Genomic DNA, 22364 nt, shown 5'->3' with positions numbered 1-22364 from the left:
CAAAATTATGGGGTATGTGTGGTCTGCGGAAAAGAAACAGAAATTATGCGACACATAGTGTTAGAATGTGAGGGTATCCATCCAAATCTACACGAAGGGAATATTGGGCTTTCAGAAGCCCTAGGATTTAAGGGTATCAGAGAGGAAGTTAACTTCAAGGCTGTTGAGCGGACGAAAAGAAGATTAGAATGCTGGTGGACGAAAAGCAGAGAGGGGAATATTGCCTAGGACAGTTACCACCTGTAACAGGGAAAAGAAAGTATTTCGGGCCTAATAAGCTTTAGTGCCTGCCCTAAGCTGTGCTAGTATTAAACCAAGAGTGTAAAACATGGTTATATTAGTCCTTTTTGGTAAGATGACATGTCATCACCCCGCTTCAAAGGGGAAACCAATAGCAATCATCATCATCATCGACAACTTAGGAAGCGACCACAAGCGGTTTAGCTTGCACTTTGGAGGCGCAACCCGGAGAAATGCAGAAATATGTACAATAGGAGGATAATTTGAATAATGAGCAGTTAAAGATCATCGCTGATAGATTGGAAGATGAAATCAATAAATGCCAAGGCAAAAATTGGGATTACGACGAAATGATTGCGTTCATAAAGGGTAAGACGAATGAAGCAAAGGAACGAAACCGATGGAAAGGGAAGAGAAAGCCGAGAAGCTGGTGGAATAAGGAAATAAAAGAGGCTATTGACCAGCGAAGAAAGGCGTCGAGAGAACATAGAGAAGCAAAAAGAAGTGGTATGGAACCGGAGGTAGTGAAGGAAAAGTGGGATGTCTACCGTGGGAAAAAACTAGAAGTGCAGAAAATGGTGCAAGCAAAGATCAAGCAGAAAAGCGAACAATGGATGGCAGAAATACGGAAGAAGGACAAAAGCGCATCCAAGAAGTTTTGGAACCATGTAAAATCACTAAGCTCAAAAAACGATAACCATGAAAAATTCCTGATTGATGAGGAGGGGGAACATTTAGAAGGAGAGCACGCGTTGGCGCATATTCATCGAGTGATTAGTGAGAAGTTTAGGACAATAGTGGTAGGGAAACCTGCACCGATAACATCAGCGCCACAAAAGACTGCGGAAAAGGGAAATAAGTTTGAGCAACCTTGATTGGAAAAAAGCAGAGAAAAAGGTTTCCCCACATACAGCAGTGGGCCTCGACGGAATACCAATGCAACTGATAAACCTACATGGACCTAAAATTAAGGAATCGTTTATGAGGGCAATAAATAAGGTGATAGAAACCAAACAAATACCAGAGGACTGGTTAGAAAGTAGGATGAATTTAATATTTATTTATTTATTTATTTATTTATTTCATACATACTGCAGACCACAGTAGGTCCAAGCAGGACGGGCATTTGGTAGATATACAAGTACAAGAAAAATAACAACTCAAGGGCAACAAGACATGCGATTACTCTAAGGAATGTGCGCAGAATACGGCTCACTTAACGTGTTCTGTAAAGGCAGAGGAGACAAAGCCAGTATTGATTCATACAGACCACTCACAGTAACGTCAATGGTGTATAGATTCGTAATGCAGGCGATAAAATCAGAAATTCAAGCATGGATGGAAGAAAATGAAATACTTGGGGAACTGCCGAATGGATTTAGACAACTGAGGCGACTGGATGACAGTTTGTTTGTGATAACGTAATCCATTGAAATTGCGAAAGCACAGAATAGACCACTATGGATTACGTTCTTGGACATTAAAGGGGCATATGACAACGTAAACAGAGAACGGCTGTGCAGAATGCTGAAACTCCAGGGATTAGATGACGAGTTAGTACAGTTCCTTATAGCAATCTATAAAGACAATAGAATGCACCTTACTTGGGAAGGACAGACATGCGCCCAGCAGGTCAACATCCATCGGGGACTGAAACAGGGATGCCCTTTGAGCCCAATACTGTTCATGCTTTACATGGCAGGGTTAGAAAAGAAACAGGAAGAAAGTCAAGTAGGGTTTAGCCTAACCCATATGCTGCAAGGCGAAGTGGTACAACAGCATATTCCGGGAATGTTATACGCAGACGACATTGTTCTTTTAGCTGATAACCAAACCGATATGCAGCGGCTAGTAAATATTAGCGGCCAGGAAGCCACTGACCTCGGGTTAAATTTCAGTGCAGAAAAATCAGGAATAATGGTTTTCAATGACGCTACCCCCGACGTAGTGTCTATCCAGCAAGGCGAATTATCTAGAGTGAAGGAATATAAATATTTGGGAGTGTGGATAAACGAAGGGGATAACTACTCAAGTACTCACGAGGAGCAACTTAAGGTTAAGGGAAAGCGAAACGCAGCTATAATGAAGCATAGAGCTCTGTGGGGGTATAACAAATATGAAGTAGTAAAAGGAATGGGGAAAGGAGTAATGGTTCCGGGTCTCACGTTTGCGAATGCTGTACTCAGCTTAAAATCAGACGTTCTATCAGGCCTTGAAGTAAACCAGAGAACGGTAGGACGTTTGGCCTTAGGCGCGCATGGAAAAACAACTAACGAAGCAGTTCAGGGAGATATGGGCTGGGCGTCGTTTGATGTTAGAGAAGCTCAGAGTAAAATATGCTTTGAGATGAGGTTGAGGGCAATGGATCAACGAAGGTGCGCAGCTAAGGTTTTTAGGTATCTATACTTGAAAAGCGTGGACACGCAGTGGTTAAGAAAGACTAGAAGGCTAACGATGAAATACGGAAAGAACAGTGGGCAATCCAAAACAGCCAAGGTAACCAAAAAAGAGGCAAGGCAGATTGAAACGAATAAATGTAGGGAAAAAATGGAAGCTAAAACGTCGTTAGAGATGTACAGGGCTGAGAAGATGAACATCAGAAAGGAAAATTTCTACGATAATTCCCAGGGCAGTGCTTTGCTTTTTTAGGCTAGAGCAGGTTGCCTGCGAACTAAGAGTTTTGTGAGGAAGTATTCACAAAATGATGGGGTATGTGTGGGAGAGAGAGAGAACAATGTTTAATGAAAACTGGCGATGCCAGCCCAGCTAAGATGTCTGGCTTGCTACGCCAGATGAATGCGATGACGATGATGATTATAATGATGAAGAGGAATACATATGATTTTAACTAGGAAAAGAAACAGAAATTATGCGACACATAGTGTTAGAATGTGAGGGTATCCATCCAAATCTACACGAAGGGAATATTGGGCTTTCAGAAGCCCTAGGATTTAAGGGTATCAGAGAGGAAGTTAACTTCAAGGCTGTCGAGGGGACGAAAAGAATATTAGAATGCTGGTGGACGAAAAGCAGAGAGGGGAATATTGCCTAGGGCAGTTACCACCTGTAACAGGGAAAAGAAAGTATTTCGGGCCTAATAAGCTTTAGTGCCTGCCCCAAGCAGCGCTAGTATTAAACCAAGAGTGTAAAACATGGTTATATTAGTCCTTTTTGGTAGGATGACATGTCATCACCCCGCTTCAAAGGGGAAACCAATAGGAATCATCATCATCATCATCATCACCCAATTTCGCTACCTTCCAGCCTTTCGCGTTAGTGTGAGCTTCCTCAATTTTTTTATTCGTACTCTGAACGTGTTCTTGCGGATTTTTTATGTGATTATTACGGTTTTGAGGGGAGATGTATAAGATGCATAACCTTTATTTTATCATACCACTGTTATGAAAATTCTATTTTTTCTATTTGTTTATTTTTTGGTCTTATCAATTTTTTCTCCACTAATGATCTCCATTCAGGCTTACACGTAGCAATTACAGGTCTTACTTCTATCAAATCTGGCCGCCTTTTTTGTGAAAATTCAGGGCGTTACTCGGTTCGCCATTTTCGCTATTTTTGTGTGCATTTTTAACTTTTCTCGCCGACTTTTGTTGTTTAGTTTTCGCTTTTGGAGGAAATGTATGTGGTGATTTTTTTTATTTTGTCAGATCCTTTTTGTGAAATTTCTTGTTCTCTATCCGACCAATGGACGTGGGTTCCATTACCAGCTGCGGCGGCCGCTTTTCTCATGGAGGCGAAAAGCGAAGAAGCCCAAGTGCGCGAGAGTTCGGCGCACGGCAAAGAGCCCCAGGTGGTCATAATCTGGAGCCTTACACTACGGCGCGCCTCATCGCCTCGTAGCGTCGGCGCGTTAAACCTCACAATAAATAAATAAATAAATAAATAAATAAATAAATAAATAAATAAATAAATAAATAAATAAATAAATAAATAAATAAATAAATAAATAAATAAATAATACATAAATACATCCGACCAATTATCAATCGATCTATCCGATCAATTATCTCTATTTATAGTATTGGAACGATTACAGGTGGAACTTTCACAAAATCTGCATTTTTGTGCAAATGCAGGGCGTTACACGGTGCTGGCTGTGGGAGCACTCGTCGATGAATGCTACGCATTAAAAGGCGGCTCGACACCCGGGCGTGACGGTCGCCTTTCCAGCTTAAGAGGGCTTCTCAATCTTTGTGTAATGATTTATGCATAGGCCACTAGAGAACAGAATGTGATTGAGGGCGTAAAAGGGTGTGCGCTATTTAAACATGCGCACTGGGTTATCTACAAAATTGTGATAAACAACACGTCCTGAAGTCCAGAAGATGCTTTGTAACAACGTAACAAACGCTCTTGAACGGATGGTGCGCGATCGCTTTTTATCTCTCCACCGATTCCACTGCAGATTACTTTCTGCCTAAAAATCTGCCAAGAACTGTGTCACGCGAGAGATAAGAGAAGCGGCATGGATAAAGAAGATGTGCCACGCACGTGTGAGCTCCACTTCTATCGCGCTCTTTGAGAGGAAGTAGCTGAAGTTGTACTCACGCATGTGTCGCTATAGCCGGAGAGCACGTGGTTGATGCTCTTATATCTGTGTAGTATTTTCCGGACAAACTTGCTTCAGCGTTCGACTGCGCCGGTTCTCTCCTTGTTGCAGCTGCGCTAAGTTTTCAGTGGATCAACGACGTTCGTTCCTTTGGCGTCCCTCTCGCTCTTACAAGGTCGGCTGAGAGGAGGGGTGATGGTTGGCTGCGGGAGGTACGATCCGACACCCTTGAAACTTTGCCAGGAAAATCAGCGTCCGGATGAAAATAGGAAAACAAAAGTGTGAGGGGCCGTGCAGTCAGCCTTAGCGGCTATTATATCACAGATACCGTAAACAGCTGAGGATAAACAGGATATCCACGTGACTGTAGCAAAATACGTGGCGAGGCATACGGTTTGTCCCTGACGCCGAGAGAACAAGGAACGCCAGCGAGTGTGCGGAAGTTTGTTGGTGACGGGAGACGGGAAGACCTGCTACAGGGGCATGTTTCAGGGTTAGCCAACTGATGTGTTGTCACTTACAAGGAGCCCGTTAATGTTACGTCTTCCGCCCGTACGGAGTGTAGTGAACCGAGGGCGGCTGGGCACGCAGACTGGAGTGATACGGAAGGTGCACCTGGTCCTGTGTCAGCGTAACAGTTTGTTGTGCAATCGCTTCTGTGATTAGTGGACGAAGAAAATCGAAGAAAGGAAGTGGCGCGCTCGGCTTTGACGGGTTGCACAGGTTCTCAAGCATTTCTTTGCCACAGGTCAGTGCCATGCATACTTGCATTTGACATAAATGTGTTCTCGTCTACCACGCCACTGCTGCCGTTACCTCTAAGGTGCCTTCCAAATCTTTTTTTTTTTCGCGCCACCAAGACCAAAATGACCGAGGAACTGACGAATGCACTTGACGAACTCAAAAATAAAATTAACCCGGACCTGAAGGTCTTTCGAGATTCAATAGACCGGGACTTTCGAATAGACCAACTGGAAATAAAAGCGTGCCCGAAGTTTATTGGTGAGAAGTATGATGAAGTGAGGGTCGACCTAAAATCAGTACTGGAGCAAAATAAGCAGTTGCGGGCAGGAAATGTCACCATAAAGGAGCGCTGCAATGAATCAGAAACTGAACTAAGGGCCATTGAGTCAAAGCATGTTGACTGTAAACAAAACTCAAGAAATGCGAACGTTGAAATAAAAGGAATAGCAATGCGCGACAGAGAAAACCTGTTTGATATCCTAACTGAGCTAGGCAACTGCATTGAAGGACGCATTTTACCCTGCGACGTTGATGTATGCCATCGTGTGCCAGTCGCAAATGACCAAGAGAGTAAAAACATTATCGTTCAGTTCATTCACCAATGTAAACGTAATGCTGTTTTTCAGGCCGTAAAGAAAAAAGAAACTGACATGCGCAGAACTTGGGCTAGATCCTCCTGCACCCATCTTTGTTAGTGAGCATCTGTGCCCAGATTGGAAGCGCTTGCTCGGACAAGCTATCAAAAAAAACCGAGAAGCTGGCTGGAAATTCGTATGGGTCCGTAACGGTAACATATGCTCGCGAATTAGAGAAAAGCAACGCATTGAAAATCGGCAGTGCATCGGATCCAGCGAAAATGACCTAAACAGCAATAAGGCACCAACTGAACAGGAGGCAAAAACAAACAAAAGAAGGGTGGCTGTGACGCACTACGTACCCCCGCAAGTCTTTGTGATTCTGCGAGCAGAAGCACACTCCTGCTCTCTCATTTAAATTGCCGCTAAATTATTAACAACGACCAGCTGCGATTACTTTTCTACCCATTCAGGTTTTCCTTCCATGTCATTATGTTCACGAAGACATGGTATCACGATGACTTTAGTTATTTTGTTTTAAACGGCTACACGAATTTTACGCTTAACAGATCTGACCGCCGGGAGGAGGCATATCCTTACAGATTTTTAACACTTGTTCCAGTAGAAAATCGAAAATTCTCAACTATTACGCGGGACTTTGAAATACGGACCGTTGAATGTGGCAGAAATGTATTTACTGTGATGTATTGCCCACCAGATGGCAAACTAGATTAATTTTTTTCCATGTTAGAAGCTCTTCCTGATCACATGTCTTTGAATCAACAAATTCTATATCTTTGCGGCGACATGAATATTGGTGTTAGTTTTTCTATATCTTTGCGGCGACATGAATATTGGTGTTAGTTTTTCTTCCCCCGCTCAGCTTGAGCTAACCAGTTTATTAGATGAATATATGGTTTTTATATCATTTAAGTGCCGACACGCATCACACTGTCGACGTCAACAGGACTCGACCTTATCATAACGAACACGGACAAGCAAAATATACATGCCGGCACGCTTGTGTGCGCTATAAGTGATCACCTATCAATATTTGCCTTTGCCAATGAAGCTCATTTAAATGCGGAATTCGAATTGCCTCGCGCACGGTATCAACGTATTGACGTAAACACACATGAATGCTTTCGGAATACGATTCTAGCAACGAACTAGGAGGGAGTACTGTCACAAACCGACGCGATAGCGCGTACGAAGCCCTCATCGATAAACTTAAGTCTTCTTAAGAAAACTGTTTTCTTTCCTAAAACCATCAAAAAAAAAAAAAGCTAAAAGGCCATGGATAACTCCAGATTCGCTACAAAAAATCAAAATAAAGCTGAAATTATATGCGCACTTTATGTATTGGAGAGACATTAATAAATTATGTACCTTCAAAAATATCTTAATCAATTATTAAAGAACTAAAAATGCAAAATCCGATTACTTTATAATACCGTTTTCTCTTCCGCCTTCAACAAGGACTACCGCGACTCATGGGCTCAATTAAACTCCGTATTCAACCTCAGATAAAGAGTGCCACCAAAAACAATTGAACATCATGGCATCATGGCACTGTTCTAACGGTAAAGCACTTTCAGACAAATTCAGCAGCTTCTTTATAAGCCTAACGCGATCCTTATGCTGCTCATCTAATTCTCCATGCGGTTATGCTTATCAGGCTCCAAGCGTGAAGGAATCTTTGTCTATGTCTCCAACCAAGTTGAAAAAATATACAAAAATCTCAGACTCAGCAAGGCTCACGATATCGATGGTTTTGGAATTCAGCCATTCATTTATAACCTTTTACTGGGTACTGGGATTTTTCCAAGACAAATGAAGATTGCGAAATGTGTTGCCATACATAAAGGTGGAAGCATTTCTGATCTTTCCAATTATAGACAAGTTTTGATCCTTCCAGTACTATCAAATGGCTTAGAAAACATCACTTATATCAGAATGGCGAATTTATCATCTAAGCACTCCGTGCTTTCAGGGTGTCAGTTTGGTTTTAGGAAATGCAGATCAACAGAGTCTGCCCTGCTGAAACAAAAAAAGATACAATATTTAAGGCATTCAAGGCGAAGCATCTTGCTATCGGGATATATATAGATTTTTTAAAGGCATTTGATGTAATTAGTCCCACAATTTTGTTGGACGCACTGTTTCATTACGGCATCAGAGGCTCTGTCACTACCCTTATACGGTCATACTTGGAACACCGTCATCAAGTGGTAGCTGACAATAACACCTCAGCCATGCAACCGATTGTGTCTGGTGTGCCACAAGGCAGTATTTTGGGTCCTTTGCTGTTCCGTTGATATATTAATGATATTTTTTATAGTTCATTGCCAGGTAACCTGATAGCGCACGCGGATGATAACCTCATGCCACTTTCGGAGAGTACAGAAACAACATTGTCAGTATAGCGCAATCAATTTCTGAAATAGCTTCGACATTGGTTCGGTAAAAACTACTTAAAAGTAACTACCAACAAGAAAAAAGCCGTAATAAAGCGAGCGAAAAACAAAATAGTACGTGATACTATTAAACTGGTGTATGGAAATATTATTATTGATATTGTTTCAAACACCCGCCGCGGTGGCTCAGTGGCTAAGGCGTTGCGCTGCTGAGCACGATGTCGCGGGTTCGATTCCCGGCCGTGGCGGCCGCTTTTCTGATGGAGGCAAAAAGCAAAAACGCCCGTGTGTACGAGATTTCGGCGCACGTTAAAGATCCCCAGGTGGTCAAAATTAATCCGGAGCCCTCCACTACGGCGCGCCTCATCGCCTGCGCTGCGTCGGCGCGTTAACAATCAATCAATCAATCAATCAATCAATCAATCAATCAATCAATCAATCAATCAATCAATCAATCAATCAATCAATCAATCAATCAATCAATCAATCAATCAATCAATCAATCTTGTTTCAAACATGTAGTCCTTAGGCGAAGTCTTTTCAGAAACACTCAGCTGGGATCTACAAATCCACCAAATACGCAATAAAATGAATAAAATAAACGGTGTAACATGTAAACACAGGTACTTTCTTCCAACGGGAGCGAAGCTAGTTATATACAATGCTTTTTTGCTTCCAACCATAACATGTTGTCATGCCACGTGGAAAACAACAAAGAAGAATATTCTAAAGTTACTGGTAGCCCAAAAACATGCAGTTTGACTAACTGTAAATGTACCATGGTAGGCGCACACCGAACACTATTTCACTAAATGTCATGTACTTAAATTTCATAGCTTATACGCCTGTAGATTGCTAGGCATGTATAAGAATGCAATATCAAGAAACAATGAATCATTTATTTCCATGCCTTAACTCACACGCCGTGCCACTTCTTTTCTTACAATGCACGCCAGCTCCTGCCGTGGTTCCTGTCTTTTTTCCGAGCTAACTATCGCCTACAGTCACTGTGCTATATTTTACTATTGTACCGAAATCGTCTTGAGAGGAATAATATCAGCCTCGAAAAATCTTCAAAGATAAAGTTGTATAATGTTCTTTACCTGTTCGAGCCACTGTGAATTGTCATGCTGAGAGCGCATAAAACTGTTTGTCAAGCAGGAATTTGTGCGGACAGCAAACCCCTTATGCTGCGCTTTAGGATTTCTTTAATGTTTTATGCTGTGCCTTTTAAGCTAAGTGCTATGCTTTTTATGCCTGTGTTAATTTTGTTGGTCCTCGTGCAAGTGTGTTTCGTAACTTTATTTTATCCTTCCGAGTGACTGGCATATCACGTAGATATCATGTAGATGCTACAATTGTGGTTTGGCCAATGTATGAAGTGAAATGTATATAAACCAAGCTGCTGGGTTGGGCTGACGGGGTCTTCAAGCTGCGTTGTTTTTGTCTTTTCCCCATGCATCCTCTCTCTACTGTACCGCTGCAAGAGCGAAATAAAGTTTCATTTCATTTCATGTCCGCAGTTTGAGGAAGGCAGCGGGCAGTCGGATACTAGTGGGGAGTATACGAGCCGGCTCGTAATGGGTACGTAAATGTCCGCACGCGTGTATGTAAGTGTTCGCGCGTGTAAAGTGCGGCCCTCTGCAAGGCGCCAGTTTATATTTGTGTTGTGAAGTAAACGGATAGCCGGGTCGTTCACGCTAAGTCGCATGTCAGTCACGCTGTGCTTACCGAGCTCTGTATTGCTGATTTCCTGTTCGCCCAAGCAGGAATATAACTCGCGAAGATAATCAGATAATCAATTATCCAGCTTCCAAAATCGGCTTAAACTTTTATCTTTCCCTTTACTAACATCTCCTGGCATTCGAATGTTTTGGTCATTTAGTTATATTCAATTCATTATCGTTTTTGTTTTGTGTGTGTGTATGACCCTATTGGCGGTGAGAGCGACCACGGGCGGCGCTGCGAAGCGCGCCTCCGTGACGTCGGCTTAGGAACTCTCGCATTTGTCGTCTGCTTCACTCGGGCTCGCTCTCCCTGCTGTTTCTTTGCGCTCGGTTCACGTCTGATGCTTGCTCGCACCAGATTTCGCGTGTGCGTAACTTTTTATCATAATAAAACACTTTAAATCGCGTACACCAGCTGAATGCGTTATTTAAAGTATAGTTTTTGATACCGCACCGGAAGAAACATTGCCGGCGCCGCCCCAGTTTTTGCGAAGCCGGCCCTGTGCGGAGCGCGAAGAGTCGGAGTAAGCGTCAGCTTCAGTGTTCAGAAATCTTTAGAACAAATGGAGCCACCAGCTGCTAATAGCCGACAACAGGGAAAAAGCAAGAACAAAACAAATTCCAGGCCTTCGGGGCTGTCGGATTTAACAGAAGGCATTACGATTCCCGGTAATCATATGTAAGGAAAAACAGTTTTTGCAACCTCGCCAAACGATCGAAAGTATTATATCACATCACTGTACGTTGTAATAGCTTTAAAGTATGCCGACATGCACTATCAGCCGAAAACATTGTAGGTTGAGTTCCAAATAACCCACTGTGTGTGTAGGCGCGGGTTGGTTTTATACCAGGCTTCTAACCAGTATGGAGGTTTATTGAGCAAAACGAGTAACGTCTACGGTAAAGATACAGCAACACTATGCTTGTCCACACCTGGAGGGAAATTCGGTACATTTCCCACAGCCATATCTTCCTAATATTAAGATATGCGTCATAGGAAAACTGCGCTCAAGAGGAGGAGGAGGAGGAGGAGGAGGAGGAGGAGGAGGAAACTTTGTTTAACAGTAAAATCGAGCTGATTAATGGGCCGGGTCCTCAGTCCAGGACAAGAGAGTAAGAGTAATTTTCTTCGATTCATAGAACGCCATCCCGAGTAGACTAGGATTTGTTCTTTATGCCTGGAAGGGGTGGCAACCAATAAAGAGCTGTTTGGAAACATTCATCGGTTTCGATTCTTGTAATATATGCACGTATACTATTTACTGCGTTCATTAGCTAGTATATCGCTCCTTCAGCCCCGTAATCATGTCATAATTGTTATGATAACGATGGTTACGGAAGAAATTCGGAGCACAAAAACCGCCTTCGAGTACTTTGGACAACGTACGTTGCCTGGAGCGCGATAGCGGTGGTGTAGCATAAACCTTCTCATTCTATCTGCATGTGAATAAACAACGTAAGCTGCGAATATGCATCTTTATGCACGGAGCCCTAACGAAAGCGCATTTTTGAATAAGGGAATGTATGCCATACAGCCTGAAGAAAATATCCACACGATCTTTGTGATCCTCCCAAACATCCCAAAACCCACTAATAAGACGTTTGTGACGGTGCGAAAAAATTAATGCGTTGGGAACAGTAAAAAAAAAACATCAACCTGATACAAGACAACAACGAAAGAAATAGAAGACAGCTGCTTTATTTCCTGCTATGCAATGCGCGTGTAGAGGCTCTGCTTGGCACGTAGCATTAAACTGTTCAGTCTTCATAAGAGCATCCCAAAAATACTGCATGCAAGCCTACACATTTTGAATACTTATCGAGGAGCTCTGAGCGCTGAACCTCGCGTATAGGCTAGAAAGGACAAGTTACACACGATCTTCTGACCGATGCTCGTAAGAAAGTTGTTATCTCTCTCCTCGTGTGTTGCAAATTTGCGGGGGATACAGCTTGAATTTATTCATATGCGTCAGAAGCTAGTAAAAATACCTGAATTACAATAACTACGCTTTTTGATGCACTAAAACAACAAAGGTGGCGATTTCTAGCACAGGCGCGGCTTCCCCCTCACAAGCGGAGTGTAGCAGACGACAACGGAGCGAATCCCTAAGCCGACGTCAGAGCCAGGGGGCGCCACTCAAACATCTCACCGCCTATTGTACAGTGACTCCTTTGGTTGGAGTGCAGTGAATCCTGTTGCTTCAAAGGCTCGGTTGTCCACATGGTCAATAAGTGCATCGTTGTGGGTGGCTGTAAGAATTCCGAAGTACCGAATCCTGATGAAGACTGTCACTGAATGAACCTCGATGTTAATTTGCAATAAGTGCTATCCTGCCTGAAGCAATTTTTCAAGCTATCAATCTCCGAAGAAAAATTTCCTTTTTTTGATAGGCATCAGCTCAAAGGACAGAGACGGACAGAGACGTCACGGACAGAGACGATGATTACCACAATCCTGGGAGAAAACGGATTGTCAATGTTTCCCCTCCAAGGTATAGCACAATAAAATCTACAAGCTACAGATGGAAAGGATGCCTTATGTAACTACTCAAGAGATGGAAATGAGAAGTTGGATATGTTAGTTACGTTAGCATTGTATTGCGGACCATTATTTTTACATTAAATTGAAATACAATTCAGTGCCAGATTAATTCATTATAAACGGGAGGGGTTCAAAAGCAGTGTTGGTTGATTTTATCGACGAGATAAAATTGTTAACTGGGAATCTTGACACCACTGACAGCCAGAAAGAGTCCGCTCAGGTATCTTCATCAGAAACGTAACATAACTTTTGCTGTGTTGCTCTTTCGGTGCTCAATGCTCGGTGCGTAACAACTGACAGGCTCATCCGATACTGCACAAATCCTAGTCGCTACGCTGCAACGCAGCAGTAAAAAATCAAAATCTTTTAATAGCTGCTTTCGCTGCTTGCAAAAAAGAAGAAATCCCTCGTATAAACTGAACTTCGTGATAAAAGACTTTCTTTGTCTGTCGTTTCTGAAACAGCCGTTTTGCGAAGTTATCTCGGAGTGGTTTATTGAAGGTCGTCAAAGAGTAATTAAGCAACATTTTGGCCGGTTTTAATGTAGTTATTAATTGCGTTACTGATATCACCGAAGAAAATAACGGTAAATAGTTCTTCCCGATGAGTTAATTAATGTTGTCTCTACGGGCCATCAGTTGTATAGGCTGTGAAGTTGATACTGCAAATGAAAAAAAAAATATGTTGGCAGATTGATTGGTGGGTCTTCAAGAATGCGTTAGCATCTCGTCTCTCTAAATCGTAAACTTGAGTTTCGTTCCGATTCGGGAGCCTTCCTCCTTTAGCACTACGCAACACGGTGTTTCATGTGCGCCCCTTGTACACCGTGCCAACCACGCTTCGCCCTCTAATCCTCTCACTGGTCACATCTGCTGGCTTTGGCTGCGGCTTTGGCTGCCCGTCGCTCAGCACTGTTGTTGTCTACCAGTATCGGCGTTTGTCTAAGATGCAGAACACATTACGACGAATTCAAACTAACACGTTCCCAAACCCCGTACGATTGAATCATCTCTTCCCTACACAATACTCTTCAGAGTGTACGTTTAGCGGCAATGTAGACACACTCTATCAAATCGTCTGGGAGCAAGACCGACAACCCGACCCTCCCGTCATACGCAACCCTTCCTGCGAGCAGTAGAAGTGTGTTATCCAGCCCTTGCAAAGGGAGTTTGGCTTGTTTCGTGGTCCCCCCGCCTCGACGACCAAGCTATCTTGTTGACCTAGCAGCCAGCGCCAGGTTTACCCATGGACTTCCGGACTAGAAAACCATTCCAGAATTTTTTGCTGAGCACAGCCTCTCTCTCTCTCTCTCTCTCTCTCTCTCTCTCCTCTCTCTCTCTCTCTCTCTCTCTCTCTCTCTCTCTCTCTCTCTCTCTCTCTCTCTCTCTCTCTCTCTCTCTCTGTCTGTCTCTCTCTCTCTCTCTCTCTGTCTCTCTCTCTCTCTCTCTCTCTCTCTCTCTCTCTCTCTCGCTCGCTCTCTCTCTCTCTCTCTCTCTCTCTCTCTCTCTCTCTCTCTCTCTCTTTCTCTCTTTCTCTCTCCGCCTTTTGTCGCTGTCAACCCCATTTTTCCTTCTTTTGCCGTCATACACTGGTTGCAGACTCGATTCTACAACGCGCACAAGCGGTGCCAGGAGTCACGGGACCGTGTAGACGTGGCGCGTCCGGCGCGTTGGCAGAGGCAATTATCGAGCCGCGCTTCGAAACAACGTCTCCCTAAATGCAGCGCGACCACAGCCACGCGCTGTATAGTTCTCTGCTTTTCTGTCACGCGCTCGGTTGACAGATCGATGTTGGAATTTTTTGCCGCCATGACACATCTATTGCTCAGAAACAAACCAGACAAGACACGGCCTTTTCACTCATGTCGAACCAACTGGCCACCATCAAGCTTTTGCTACTCCGGGGAAATTGATGGCATGACTTTGACAAGTCTGAATATTCGTGGACACCAGGTGCTGTCATCGTGAAATTAATACACTCGTTGTATATCGTTCGCTGCCTGTTCCTTCTGCAACATGTTATTTCTGGCATTGGGAGGAAACGTCGGTGAGTAATGCTTAGTGTATATGAAGCGGTGCACGGAGGGCGATTACATTGCCTCGGAGAGTCACACAAACAGGCGTCGGCTGTCGCATCGCATATCTGAACACGTGAAATGGAAATAGTGCGGGATGACTCAGACGACGAAAACGTCATCAGCCAGTTCCTTCGGAGGCAGCACGAGACGGCTTAATTCCATAGTGCGTCTCCTGTGCAGCGTGCTTAGCTATCAGGAGGACGGAATTCGTTGACTGCGACTCCATCGTCGGCTTCGTAAAGTCAATGTACCTGGCTACTTCCCCGGTGCGTTCATTACTTCCACGTCAACAGCATCCATAAACCGAATGTGTGTCGTGTGCTAATAGTGAAGGGATCGATCATGAAGTTGGTCTCGCGTGAAACCGCACCATGGCACTGGCCGTGTCTTCCAATTTGTCCGCTTTATTATCTGTACTTTCCTGTGGGCTCAAAAATGATAATACGGGCACCTAGGCGTTCTCCAAGCGCTCTTCATTTATCGTTTATACTCATTCCTTATTGAGTTGTGGAAGGATATGTGCCGGTGGCCATGTTGACGTTGCTGCCAATGCAATTGGTAAACTCTCCATGTACTATTATGAGCAATATGAAAGGGAACACAGGAACTCGTAAAAAAACACCCACAGACCCAGCTATCAGTGATACGCAGCGGCCGCCGTCGGAAACAAAGTGGAAAGGGGGACGCTGTTCTAACAGCTGTTCCCCATCCCGCCGTGCATGTTATCGGCTGTCGGATGATACCATATTATCGGCGAAATGACGGAAACTGCTGCTTTGTAGAAATTCCAGCGTGGTGGGAGCGCTAACAGTTCGGGGAAGAGCGCCCTCCTTTCCCCCTTTGTTTTGCACAGCGCCATCCGCGTATCACTCCGAGTCTGTTGCGAGGCTGTTTGCCACGCGTTCCTGTGTTCCCTTTCATATTTCTCATAATAGTACCTCTGACCGCTTATGTCACAGTCAGTGACCAATTTCCCTGAGTGGGCGAGTGGCAAATGTGAGTTTTTTTTTTTTTGCTTCGTGTTTTTGCCACGCGGCATATCAGAGGAGGCCTACAAATGTGAAGAGAGAAGAAATTAAGAAAGCAGCAGTTGGTGCGCGGTCATCATAAGCGCCGGACAGCGCCCAGAGGGCGACACGGAGTCCGCGACACCCAGCGCCCCCTTCGGCAGATATGCGCAACACTGGGTCGGTCCCCGCAAGCCGGTACGCTGCTGTCTCGGGGGCGCTCTTCTTTTTGCAGCGCGGATTAAGCATATTAGTCGCACCTTTTGGGCTTAAAACGAAGCAAGAGATTGTAAAGTAATCCTGCCACATAGTGCATGTGAATGAAGAAGGATATATTCGGTTGAACTCGCGTATAGGAAGGCATATAGAGGCCGCATAGGAGTGATGCCCAGAAGAGAGACGCTTGTACAGCCTGCCTGAGGGGCAAACCTTTCTCAAGATCAGCATGTTTCGCTTCAAAAGAAAACGTAATTTATATTGTGCAATCCACAAAAGAGGAGGCTTTTTCTGCAAATATATCAGACGTTGCGCGGGGTATTCCATCCATGTGAGTGCACTTGCATGCGACTGCAGAACTACTAACTGGACCACATGGGAGTTACATATGGGTCTTTGATCCGAATGCGATGCTCCATACATGTAACAGTATGAAATTCACGTCTGTTGGGGTGTAGTGAAAGTGCGGACGTAAATAAGTGCCCGCTTCGCCGAGAAACTTTTGGGCTTCCAGTTGTAGCCCAGTACGCTAGTTGCATACATGTAAACACGCCCCGAAAAAAGAAACTCTTCACGAGAAGGCTATCACAAGAAATTCCTTTGGGCAGGGATGGGATGGGGGAGGTGTAAGCATAACATTTAATAGGCGGATCGGAATAAATTACGGAATATTCATACTCGTTTTTTTTCTCTCTCTCCACGCCAATGGGTTCGCCAAGAGACTTCCGTTAGGAAGGAATAGTAGCGCTTTTATTACCGTCTACACCTTTGCAACAAAAGTCACGGAAGAAAAATTTAGTTCCCTGAGTACACTCCTCACTGGTCCAGAGTTACCGCAATCACAACGAATGGGATAAATAAAGTTTGTCCTCTTTCTCCTCCCCGAACGCGAAATTTTTTTTCCTGTGTACATATTGTTCCAACTTTTATTGCGGCACGTCTTGGCTCTATTTTCTTTGCTTTTCAGTGGCTTAGACAACAATTTCATTGTTTCTTTTGCAAGAATAGGCGGTATTTTATGCTATCTAAAAGCTCGCGAAACATTTGGGAACGTTAACGCCTATAAGTGTCCGCGACCCATATGTGGTTATATGTATTTAATACGGCGGTATAAGCACGTGGGATATTAGATAAAGCAGAGTAGAACCGCTGGGTGATAGAACTACAATGCTATAACTGTGCTTGGGGGCCCTCTTTGTTACCAAATTTAAAGCGCACTTATGTGTATTGACCACCTGCTAACCAGCCTACTGACAAGCTGATCGTACACCACGGCAGCATGTAATCTGCTCGCTTAATGCGGACCTTTCAAGATTCAGTAACCATGCTTGGTATCTCCGAAAAAAAAAAAATAAAGCAAAGATGAAGAATCCGTGGGAGAATGCAAAGCCTTGAACACATGCTTCCCAGTTGTGTTAGCGTATACGGCTCGGCAGCGAGGCGACAGCATTTTATCAGCGCCCCGTTTTATTTAAAGACTTGAATTAAAGACCCGACTATATAACATTTTGCATGACTGTTGCACTATGTAGCACATATACGCGCAAATAGCGTTATAACACACGTTTTTTGCAAAGTTGCGTTCACTGGCGCTGAAGGCGGTCGGCGCGGCGGGACCGACTCAGAGTTGCACGTGTCTTTCGCGGCTGGCGCTGCGCTCGCGCGGCAAACTTCGCTGTCCGGAGCCTATAGGTTGGTGAGCTTCACATAGTTACTTCATTGTCCTTGGCCACTGCCTAATGGTTTTGGGAAAATTACGGGGTAGTATGTTCATTTCGCAGCGCAGCGGGGTTTGGTGAATGGGCCGTGAGATTTCAAGACCTCTTGTCGTCGTCATGAACCTGAGTGGATTAGTTGTTAGGACCATGTTAAGCCTTAACACTAAGCCTAACGAGGTGCCAATCAACGTTGAGTTCACTGTACGTCAGCTGCGGGTGCCGGCTGATGACGTTATACCGCAAAGAGTAATTTTAAGACTAACGGAGGGCCGTCCCGTTCGCAACGCATACGTAAAACAGCCGCATACCCCCGTTCGCCGCCATTATGGACGTATAGGCCGGCGTATACGACCGTCCACTGCCAACGGGGACTCTGTTGAAAGATTTTCTGGTTACACGCAGCTAATGGGGATATCGATGGTAGCTATAGTGATGGAAATGGTATTTGTATACAGGTTCTGGCGACAAAGATCTGTGCACTCCGCCCTTTGTCTCCAGCTGACCCAAATAATACGGGAGTGATTTTCGAGCATTAAAGAGTGCCGCGCCAAGTGAGTAGTGAGCAGGCTGTCAAATTTTTTCCTTCCGGTGAGTGGAACGAAAGAACCATGGTTCGAATCCCATTCGGCGGATATTTATTGCCCTTTATTTTGTTTTGCTGAACGGACTTTCAGTATCGCTTTTTTTCACCGTTCGTGTAGAATGCAAAGGAATTATACCGACCCGTTCATTTGAACCGATTTCAAATGAACCGTTTATGCCCTGGCACCCACCGCGTAAACAACTTCATGTGCTAGAAACTACGCTATGCGTGCCGCAATGGCGCACTCATTCTCGGCGACTTCAGATTAGGCGAAGGTCTGACGGCAGCCGGACGAGCAATGGCGCCGTTTGTCACAACGCTTTGATTAGAAAGAAAATTCTTCCGTGTGGTGCAGTGGTTTTTGGATAGACAGTGGTTTTAGGATAACCAGCTTCGTTTCGGAACTCGAGAAGCAACGCGTTGTGTTCTTTTAATATTCTAATCCATGCCCGAGCAGACTAGTCCGCTTACATGATCCGGTTATAGGTGTTTTCTTCATTGATTAGTGAAAGTGTCTGTAATTAGGAGTTGCACTCGTCCACAACTAGACGGATGTAATAACTGGGTAAGCGAACAGGCGGGGCTGCCTACCACTCGACTTTTGGAGGTCCAGAGAAGCTGCTCCGGTAGAAGAGCTCCTAAAGCTTGTTCATAGCAGACAATATAGGCGGTAAAAATGATGATTAGTGGAAGCGGCCACATTTCGATTTCTTCTTCAGATTTCCCGGTCAGGTTCCGGCATGCACCACCGGGGGGTCACGGCGTGCTGCAACCACGAGCGAAAGTGAACTACCTTCGCAGCTGAGTAGAAATACTACCGTGCCATTCATCTCCTGCGTACTTTCCACAACTATCGCATTCTCTTTCAAGGAGCGAATAGGGTGTCCTTCCCTCATTCCTCGCCAGGTTATAGTGGAAGCATTTCATCCGCGGTTATATGTGCTGAGAGGGTAAAAATGATAACTACGACGGCTGCGCAGTGACGGTCGCAGATACGCGCGCACAAACGGTTCCTTGAAACCTGGTACATATCAAACCCTAATATCAATTTCCCTTCTTTAAAGAAGTACATACAACGGTGCCGCGAGATTCATAAGAAACTTGCCCAACAGTCGAACTGTTAAGGGCACACAGTGATCTCTGGCCCTTGCCGCTTCGCCTTGCCGGAGAGTGTGAAACACGATAAAAATGTGTTGACGAGATTTATTGACGTAGGTACTGTTACATTGGAGAAGGCGTCCCCGTACCGAGCTCCGCCGCCTCCATCTTGTAGTGGTGGCGTGGTGGACGAGCGGCCAGCAGTAGAGCTACTTCGGTGTTGACGACAAAGAGCCGAGTACAAAACTGAACTGGTTTACTTAATGGTGAGATATGAACCACGACGCTACAGGAACAGCATGGCAGTCGGCGGGCAGAGCGGCGCCCTCAGTCCAGCCCCCTACGCCGACTGATGAGTCACTGAAAGGGCGTAAATTATACACAGAAGTGCCAAAGGACAAACGCCCTTTCCAGCTCTTAGCGCACGACACAAAAATGGTACCAACGCACAAGAACACCCTCTTCCGGTCTCGTGATAGCCAGCGCGCGTGGAGTCTGAAAAGGGGGAAATAGAGATCTGAGCGGGGGGAGTCTGTTCTCAGAATCAATTGTGAACAGCTGCCGCTAGAACCAGTTTGTTCCGGATTTTACAACTGCCGCGGGCATGAATTGTCGCCAACGAGGGCCCGGCGGACGACATGCTCCGGCTTGCCGCAACTTGTTTGAGGAGGGCGGGCTTTGCCGCTGCACACAAAAACTTCACCGCACTGCACCAAACTTGTAGTATGCGCGCGTAGGGCAGCGGGGCTGTGAATCGTAACAGTACGTACGCACGGCCACATAAGGCAAGCCCATTCACATATAACATTGTGGATTGAGAAAATGCAGCTACGTACTGTGTGTGACCGTTCAAGCTCAGGGGTGGAGGGAAAGCGAGATATTTTCTTTTGGACTAAGAGTAATATTTTTGTTTTTACGAGAACTTTATCTTCCCACAGTCGTCTGCAGAACAAATGCCTCTGCGAGGTTCCTCAAATGGGTCCTGTCTGGCGACCCCCGAGTCTGTTTTGCCTCCAAATTCTAATTTCATCCCCCCATCGAGCTAATGGTTTTCCTTTGCTTCTATTCCCGCCTCTTTGCAGCCACTCTGTTTCCTGTCTATGCACCGGTTTCCGGTTCTCCAAATACATACCCAGCTAAAGTGCACTTCTTTCATTTGGTTTGAGGTGCAAAGATGTCATCCACCCAAGTTTCTGCTCTCGGGTGCTCGTTTTATATCCGTAAGCGATTGGCCTAGCATCCTTTTTGGCCACTGCTCGATGGGATGACTAAAGTTTTCCTCCAAGGCGCTTATTAAAGCGCCAGGTTTCTGCCCGATAGGTAATCCCTCACAGTGTGCCCTGATTGTATACTTTTCTTTCCAGTGATACAGAGAGCTTGTCGTGCATTGTTTGAGCGAGCTTGCCGAAGGCACCCGAGCCCATATTAACTTCACGCCGAATTTGTTTCTCGTGATTGCATTCAGTACCGACAACTTGACTAAGAGAGTTACTGCGATGAGTGGCTCGGAGGGGGCATGTATTAGTCTGGAGAGCACTCTCCAGACTAATACATTCCTCCATCCTATCCGGCTTCACCTTTTCGACCGACAGAACTCCCCGCTTTGCTGATTTTGCGGAGAACCCGGAACGCTACGCCATATGGTCGGAGGATGTGACCAATCTCCACTGATTCCTCCCAACCTGCAACTTTCCACTGTCGAGCTATGGGAGAGCGCCTTGGCAAGCACCAGCCTGGACGACCAGCTTCGGCTGGCTCAAAGGGCTGTCGATGCTGCCCACGCTCAAAGCATCCTGGACTGAGGACGCCTCCTTCAAGCTTCAGCACAATCCCCCCTGTTGATTTAAATAAACGTTTATTCTCTCTCTCTCTCTCTCTCTCTCTCGGAGGGGGCACGGTGAAAACAGTGAAAGAAGATTTCCCATCGGGCGAGACACCAAGCGGCCGCTGGGTAAAAGACACACCACCGAGAAGAAGAAGACGAGGGCGTGGTGCGAGCAGGAGCTGCGAACCCGGGAAGCGCAGGGCGACCGAGACAGGGCACGGTTGGATTGGGCATTCCCACGTCAGACGTCTGGTCGGCGTGCCTTCCGTTACGAGACCGTCGCCATCGGTCACCAAGCGAGCTGCCGTCTGAGTGTGGCTACCCGCTCGGGCACGAGTGACCACAAGACACTGCCGCGTCGTCCCGTTCCGGCTCGAGCCAGGGTTCCTGCTGCTGTGAGACCAAGCGGCCGGCCAAGCTGTGCGACCCTCACCCTCGACGACCACTGCTCTCCAGCAAGGCATACACGTGAGCCGTGCTTAACGCAAGTGTTTTGAGGGTCTAGCGCCAGCCAGTGCCGCGAAAAGCTAACTGAACCCTCTTTGTGAACATTTCTTTTTGAGTTACCGTTATTTTCTTTGAGTGGTCGTCCAACGTCTTGAATATGTTGTAAATACACTTCGTCCTGTGTGTGCGTCCGGCATTCCTCTGTTAGTGCCCACCTTAACATCGCGCTTGCTGTCTTGAATAAAGTTTATTCAATCAATCTGCACGATCCTAGCGTAACAGTTACATCCACCCACCATTTCAGGAGTTTTGTTACTACTGTACTGGTGAGCTTTTCTGTGTGTCCATTAAAGATTACCTTCCATTTATTCAGATTCATCTATGACTATATTAGAGAGCTTTCCGAATGCCGATCCCTGAGAATTTTTTACAGTTCTCATACACACTGATCAAGGAAATGTCACCTGAAAATCTGAGGCTGATCGGGTATTCTGCATTCATTCGTCCCGACTTGTCACATTCAAGCATCCTGGACACCCACCGATACAAGCTGCTAACGACTTTGGAGAAATATGGTTGCT

General features: G+C 45.3%; 1 protein-coding gene across 4 annotated transcripts in view; it reads left to right on the top strand.

The window, feature by feature from the left end:
• The first annotated feature begins 4319 nt into the window (after nt 1-4319).
• The window catches only part of LOC144174899 (alpha-tocopherol transfer protein-like), a 33000-nt gene continuing 14955 nt past the window's right edge, over nt 4320-22364 (top strand). The window contains exons 1-2 of one of the 4 annotated variants that reach the window (XM_077703873.1): nt 4332-5555; nt 12662-12762. The gene's annotated coding sequence lies outside the window, so the exon portion shown is untranslated. Of the gene's footprint in view, nt 5556-12661; nt 12763-21399; nt 21805-22364 lie in introns of those variants that run through there. The other 3 variants (XM_077703875.1, XM_077703872.1, XM_077703874.1) reach the window with 3 other exon arrangements.

The sequence above is a fragment of the Haemaphysalis longicornis genome, unplaced genomic scaffold (assembly GCF_048455015.1).
Source record: "Haemaphysalis longicornis isolate Haplotype H1 unplaced genomic scaffold, Haemaphysalis longicornis Haplotype H1 scaffold_3, whole genome shotgun sequence".
Taxonomy (NCBI): Eukaryota; Metazoa; Arthropoda; class Arachnida; order Ixodida; family Ixodidae; genus Haemaphysalis; species Haemaphysalis longicornis.
This window is presented reverse-complemented; position numbering and strand designations above follow the sequence as displayed.